The sequence below is a fragment of the Sinocyclocheilus anshuiensis genome, unplaced genomic scaffold (assembly GCF_001515605.1).
Source record: "Sinocyclocheilus anshuiensis isolate Anshui unplaced genomic scaffold, SAMN03320099.WGS_v1.1 scaffold283, whole genome shotgun sequence".
NCBI lineage: Eukaryota > Metazoa > Chordata > Actinopteri > Cypriniformes > Cyprinidae > Sinocyclocheilus > Sinocyclocheilus anshuiensis.
The window spans coordinates 6511731-6519506 of NW_015549605.1; the positions used below are offsets into that span (position 1 = coordinate 6511731).

General features: G+C 33.0%; 1 protein-coding gene across 1 annotated transcript in view; it reads left to right on the forward strand.

The window, feature by feature from the left end:
• The first annotated feature begins 1363 nt into the window (after window positions 1–1363).
• Window positions 1364–7776, forward strand: part of LOC107658986 (pleiotrophin-like) — a 36843-nt gene continuing 30430 nt past the window's right edge. Inside the window, exon 1 of the mRNA XM_016447744.1 lies at window positions 1364–1541. The gene's annotated coding sequence lies outside the window, so the exon portion shown is untranslated. The remainder of the gene's footprint in view (window positions 1542–7776) is intronic.

Sequence of the window (7776 nt, forward strand, 5' to 3'; positions counted from 1 at the left end):
AATTACGTAATTTAATTACAAAATAAATGTAATTGTAATCAGTTACAGTTACTGAGAAAAAATGTGTAATTAAATTAAAGATACTTATGAAAATGTTAACAATTACACCGGGGGTTACATCTGAATTTTTTTCACACACACATCCACATACAGGTTTAGAAAACATACAGATTTCTTTCATAAATTGCACTGACTGCTCTAAAATATGAGACAATGTTTCAGGAGTTTAGGACACAGAATAGGACACATGCTCCTTCAATAACCGTTTTATTTCCTATTTGGGATTATGTATATGCTTTATTTTTTAAGATTAACTTTTTTTTTCAAGGCATTGTTAGATGTGCTTCCTGTTTCCTATGCAAAGATTTGATTTCTAAAACAGTATCATAGCTATTAAACTATTTCTTGTTAGGATTTTAAATCTGTATTTAACCTCAGAATGATCACAAAGTGAAAATAGGTGTTAAAGTCTGATTTTGTGGTGACTGTGCTTTAAAATTAAATGATTCTAATCTTAATTTAAGTGATAAAGGATTTTGAAAGTCTGACAGTAATCAGTGTTGAGTGCTACTGTAAGGTTAACCCTGCCTAGTTTACATATTTGAAAATGATTAACAGTTGAAAACATTAGAAATTTAGAAAAGTAATCAAATGTAATCAGTTACATTAATAAAGTAATTGAAACAGTTCCACTAATTATTACATTTTAAACAGGGTAACTTGTAATCTGTAACCTATTACATTTCCAAAATAACCTTTCCAACACTATATATATATACTGTATATATAGATAGATATATATAGATATAGATATTTTTTTCCGACTATAATTTCATATGTCAGGCTGTCAGGGTTAAGATCGGCTGTGTGCCTGCAGAAAACACATTAAACTAACCAAACTGCTGTAAGACGTCAGTAGCTCTCTTGTTCTGAGATTAGTTCTATCATGTGTGTGTGTGTGTGTGGATGGGCTTGAGACCGCTGCCAGGTGTTAGTGCTGCTGTTGGCCTGTTTTCAGACAGAAGACTTGATTTATTTGTACCAGAGTAAGCTGAAAGAAATGCATTTACACCAGATAATCTTCTTATGTGATGCCGCTCGTTTGAAACCATGTTATACGGCTGGTCTGATGCATTACCTCAGTGTGTGTCGAGGGAAACTTCATCGAGTGAAAGGTGCTGGAGTTTAATTTCACGCAGCAGACAGAATATATTCTGTTTTCTTTCATACTTTTATCCTCGTCTGACTGACAGACAGCTCTCTCTCAGCATCTCTCTTTCTCTCTCGTCCCTGGAATGACTTTGTATTAATGAGAGTGTGATCACGAGTCAGCTGGGCTTTCAGCTCGCAGCAAATACACAAACAATCCCTCCCTTCACACACACACACACACACACTCAGTCTGTCGCTCTCACAGACACCATTAGCACGGCTCTGTGGTGGAAATAGAAAGCTAGAGATAAAGAGAGAGAGACAGGAGGATCAAAAGAAAAACAAAGAGGGCAAACAGGTGGAATTAGGAACTATTCCTCAGACTACAGGTACGTCACTTTAAACCTCCGTCTTGAAGCTCAGAGCCGCCGTAATGCTGAATTCACAACTTCTGCGCTCGTTTAAAGCCAAACAAGGTCTCAGAAAGAGATTTGTGTGTCTTCTCTGAGAAAGCTTGAGCAGATGTCTCCTCAGATCCCGGAAAAAAAAATTACACAAGTTAAAGTTTTTCCAAAGTGTTTCTGCTCTGGTTGGAGAGCATGCCTGAAGGTTATGGGTTCAATCTCAAGAAAACATGTCCTAGTGACATTTCACCACCTTATAGTTTGCATTTAAAAAAAATAAATGCCTATTTTTATGTTTTATGGTATTACATTAAGCATGTATCATTATTCTAAATGTTGATTTTCATTAGATTGTAATTACCGTAATTTATTTATATTACAGTACAAATACTGTTATAGTTAATTTATTTTTAAATATTAAATGTTATATCTATTTAATATTGATTATATTTTTGCATTGCAGTGTATGTAATTTTTTTCATTAATTAATTTTTAAATGTATTTTTAAATATTAAATGTTATATCTATTTAATATTGATTATATTTTTGCATTGCAGTGTATGTAATTTTTTTCATTAATTAATTTTTAAATGTATTTTTAAATATTAAATGTTATATCTATTTAATATTGATTATATTTTTGCATTGCAGTGTATGTAATTTTTTTCATTAATTAATTTTTAAATGTATTTTTAAATATTAAATGTTATATCTATTTAATATTGATTATATTTTTGCATTGCAGTATATGTAATTTTTTTCATTCATTAATTTTTAAATGTTTTTTTTATATATTATTTAATATTATATTAGATTCGATTAGAGATTAGATTACAAATTATTTGGAAATATGTTTAGTTGTCAAGAAAATAATGTCAATGCAAAACATCTTATTGACTCTAAAAGGTATTTTCTTAATTTTTAAATTTATCGTTATTTTGAATGTTGATTTTGATTTCATTCTAATTGTTGTAATGTATTTTTTGTTACAGTAATAAATATGCAATGTTTTACATTTAAATTTTATTTTTAAATTGAAATACCTATTTTTTTTTTAATAAATACAATATAATACACATTTAAAATAAAAAATTTAAACATTTTATATAACATTGTTTTATATATAGGCTATATATTATATATTGTTTTGCATTACAGTAACTACAGATTGTGTGAAAATGTTTGATTGTCGTTAAAATAATTTCAGAATGCAAAAAATCTTGTGGATTCTGAAAATCTTTACATTTATCGTTATTCAACATGTTGATTCTCATTAAAGTCTTATTACTGTAATATTGTAATTTCTTTTGTATTACAGCAATACATATTATATAATGTTTTAAATTTCGATTTTGTTTTTAAATTTTAATATTATATATTGCTTTAAATATATATGATATATATTTTCACATCAAAGTGATGATAATTTGGGAATGTCTGAAAATAATGTCAGACTGCAAAAAATTCAGAAATTTCTGAAATCTGAATATAATTTCGTATTTTTTTGTATTGATTTTGGAGTGAGATCTGACATGTTTCGTGAGATTCACCGGTCGATGTTTCTCGTGTTTTTCTTTACGTCTCGGACGGGATGATGTAAATGACATTGTTATGCAGGAAAGCATGCACTTCCTGTTTAAACTTCAAAGTGTTTCCTTAGAAAAGCATTTAAACGGGTTCGCCGTGGTCCACCTTTTATCTGTCCGGGAACATCCCCTCTGGGACGACAGGAGAGAGAGAGAGAGATCAAGCCAAAGCAGCTAAACGAAGAGTGTTTTACCTTCCTCCTTATCAACATACATCTCATGCTCCTCCTGTCCTCACAGTGACAGGTGAAAACCTCTCTGCAGATCTCAGCGGCTTGTGTCTTCTTTTGAGAGCGCCTCGTGTGTGTGAGTGTATCGTCTGCATTCAGACTTCATGTGTGTGTGTTTTAGAGAGGCCGTTTTTCCCAGGGTGGTGTGTGAAGTGGGTCGTTCCTGACTGGAATGAGAAATAGCGGGGTGTTGTGTGACCCTGCGAGCTCCGAGCATCGGGCCTCAACGCCGCTGCTGTTGCCATAGTTGTCGGTTAACCTATCAGAACGAGTCCTGCTCAGATGAACCGTCTCTCGCCGTCCTTTTCTCACTTCCAGGCCAAGTTATGACTCGATTGTTAGGAGACGTGAGTCACTGTTATTTTATTTTGTAATGGAGGCTTTGCTGTTGATGGAGGTTAACCTGGAACATTCCCTCGGTTTCTTTATGTTCAGCACATAGTGAGGCGCTAATGAAAAAATAAAGGTTCTTTATTGGCTTTGATGGTTCCATTAAGAACCTTTAACATCCATGGAATCTTTCCAATCCACAAAGGTTTCTTTATAGTGGAAAAAGTTTCTTTAGTATGGAAGCTTGGAAGCTCATTGTGACTTTAAATCTCATAATTTCGAATTGCAAATTTATATCTTACAATTCGATCTATTTTCTCAGAATTTGCAAGTTTATATCTCATAGTTTGGACTTCTTTCTCAGAATTATGAGTTTTTATCTTACATTTCAGTGTTTTTTATCTTTTTTATAAAATATCTCACATTTCAGACTTTTTTTCTCACAATTGCGAGTTTATATCTCGCATTTCAGCCTTTTTTCTCAGAATTTGCAAGTTTTTGTCTCACAGTTCTGACTTTTTTTCTCAGAGTTGTTTATATCTCATATCTCACAATTTGGTCTTTTTTCTCAGAATTGCGAATTTATATCTCACATTTCAGACTTTTTATCCTCAGAATAGCGAGTTTATGTAACAGTTCAGTCTTTTTTTCTCAGAATTGTGAGTTTATATATCATAATTTTGACTTAGTTTCTAAGAATTGTGAGTTCTCACAATGGCGAGGGGAAACAAGTCAGAATTGTGAGATAAAAAAATCATATGTACCTTTTTTTATTTTTTAATGCCATGGTGGAAATAAGCTTCCATAGTTTAGATTATTAAAAACTTCTTTGCACTAAGACAAAACGCTTCTTTTAATAAGAACTGATCTCGGAGGAACCAGAAATGGTTCTTGAATGTCATCGCTGCGAAAACTCTCTTTTGGAAGCTTTATTTTGAGCGTGTGAGAGCAGCTGATGTTGTCAGTGGAGATTAATCTCCCGTGGATCTGGTCGACTATGTGGGAACTGGTGGTTATATACACATCCAAACACAAAAGCATGCTGGGTAGAGGTGCAGGGGGTTGTTGCATTTCTCTGTCTGTTCTGTTCGATTCCCTCTTTTCATTCAAGCAGCTTGAGGCCGCTTTCTCATACATTGGGTCAGGATGTTCCATGGAAACACACACACACACTGATCCCTTTCCACCAGATTGGTCCCGGAGCTGGTGCTCCGCTGGGGAATACACAGACCTCTGTCTGAACTGACACATGATTCCATTGACTTGATTGACCGAATGAGGATGTAACTGATGCTGTTACGAAACAAGTTACACAAGTTTTATTCTTAGTTTTGACGATGCACTACTGAAGTGTGGAATGGTTTTATTGTTTCTGAAAGAGCTCACCAAGTCTGATTTATTTGATCCAAAATACAGTAAAAATTGTGTAAAATAATTATAATTTAAAATAGCTATTTTCTGTGAGAATATATTGTAAAATGTAATTTATTGCTGTGAATTTTCAGCATCATTACTCCAGTCTTCAGCATCACATGATCTTCAGAAATCATTCTAATATGCTGATTTGCTGCTCAAGAAACATTTTTGATTATTATCAATGTTGAAAACTGTTGTGCTGCCCAATATTTTTGTGGAAAATTGGATAATTTTATTTCTGAGTACTGAATAGAAAGAACAACGCTTATTTGAAATAGAAATGTAAATGTAATTTATTCCTGTGATGCAAAGCTGAATTTATGGAAACCATATTTCAATAAGATTTGTAATGTTTTTGCAAGAGGTCTCTTATGCTCACCGAGACTGATTTATTTGATAAAAAATACAGTAAAAATTGTGTAATATTATTATAATTTAAAATAATTATTTTCTATCTGAATATACTTTAAAATGTAATTTATTCCTGTGATGCAAAACTGAATTTATGGAAACGATGTTATCAAGATTCTTTGATGAATAGAAATGTCAAAAGAACAGCATTTATTTGAAGCAGAAATCTTTTGTTACATTATAAATGTTTTTACTGTCACTTTTGATCAATTGAAACAAATAATAAAATAAAAGTATTAATTTCTTTTAAGAACTCCAACACAAAAATTATTAAGCAGCTAAAACGGTTTCCAACATCGATAATAATAGATTTTCTAGTTATGTCTCCTGGTGTGAATGGTAATAAAATGCAATCCTCCTTGGGCTCATTGGGTTGTTTATCTGAGAAGACCGGGATCTTTCATACGGATAGATCTGAGCTCAGGTCCAGCAGAACTAACGCTGATGCGTCCATTGGCTTTTATAGTGAAAGTCATTGTGTTTTCATAGAGTCTAAACTCTTTTAGACAATTTTCTCCCCCGAGAACGACAACGAATGACCGCTTTTGCTTGAAAATAATGATCAGTTAATCCGTGAAACTGCTTTTCCCAGCATGCACCCCTCCGCTGTAAAGCGCAAAGCGTCTGGCAGGTGATTATTGATCAGATCAGAGTGCTCACCCGTCTCTCTCTCGCTCTCTGTCTGTCGTTCTGTTTGTCTGCGACTCCTGCGGGAGTGCTGGGTTGTTTGTGTTTGTCTAATGAAGTGAGATGATTGTCTCTCAGTATGAAGTCACCCGAGACTGAAAGAAAAGAAGCCGTGGAGTAAGTGGAGTGATTGACAGATTGAGTGACTCGGCGGCTGTTAATGAACACACATTAGGTCTGTGAAAAACAGATACCAGGAGGAAATCATCCCAAAGTGAAAGGCTAGAAACATCAGGAAATTATTCAAATATGCACATTTTTATGTTAAAATACTGTCTCAAATCACATTACATACTGGTCTGTGACCAGTGTTATTATAGTTAACTAAAACCATAAAAACCTTAGTCACTTGAAATAAAATATACATTATATATAGATATAGATATATAATATTATATGTGACCCTGGACCACAAAACCAGTCACAAGGGTCAATTTTTCAAAATAAATAATCTTTCCATTGATGTATGGTTTGTTATATATGACAATATATGGCCGAGATGCAACTATTTGAAAATCTGGAATCTGAGGGTGCAAAAAAATCTAAATATTGAGAAAATCATCTTTAAAGTTGTCCAAATTAAGTTCTTAGCAATGCATATTACTAATCAAAAATTAAGTTTTGATATATTTACGGTAGGGAATTTACTAAATATCTTCATGGAACATGATCTTTACTTAATATCCTAATGATTTTTGACATTAAAAAAAAAATCTATAATTTTGACCCATACAATGTATTGTTGGCTATTGCTACAAATATACCCCAGCGACTTAACACTGCTTTTGTGCTCCAGGGACACATATACTGTATATATAATAATTTCTCTGTAATTTATTTGTGAAATTTACTAGCAATTTCTGAGTGAAAAAGTTTTAAAAGATATCCTACCAATTTTTTCAAATGTAAAACTAATAAAAATGAATAAAACATAGATAGACATAATTAAAAAAATAAACAAAAACTAATAAAAATGACAAAAACACAACAAAAAAAACTAACTTTAAAATGTTTACCTTAAAATCAGAGTGAAAACAGAACACAAACCAATTCAAAATATTAATAAAAAGTTAAATCTCAATAACTAAAATAATATCTGAAACTAAACTTATACTGGTGGTGATGTATTTTTGTAGGCCAAGCCAGAAGAAGCATTAATTCTACCAGTGGTGTGGTTGTGGGCGGGGCTAATTCTTTATCTGACCAATGACAGACGAGGGAGTGTTTCGTGCCACAGAAGAGCAGCTCAGCTCGACGTGTTACATTTTATTGAAAACGTTATCTTTTTATATCGTCTCTTTTTTTGGGTCTTGTTGGTTTGTGGTAAATCACTTCTACAGAGGAACAGTTTAGGTCTCTCAAAGCTCAGGAAACCTGTGCGTTTTCCTTCAGTGATCAGATGTACTTCTGAAGAAAGCAGGATGTTCAGTGATAAATAAAAAAGTAGAGCCCTTTATCCACCAGTGATCGACTGGATCATGAAAAATGGGCGTTACCTGTGGAGGGCGGGGCTTGAATGAGGGATAGATGATGTCAGCATTAAACTCCAAAAAAAAAAAA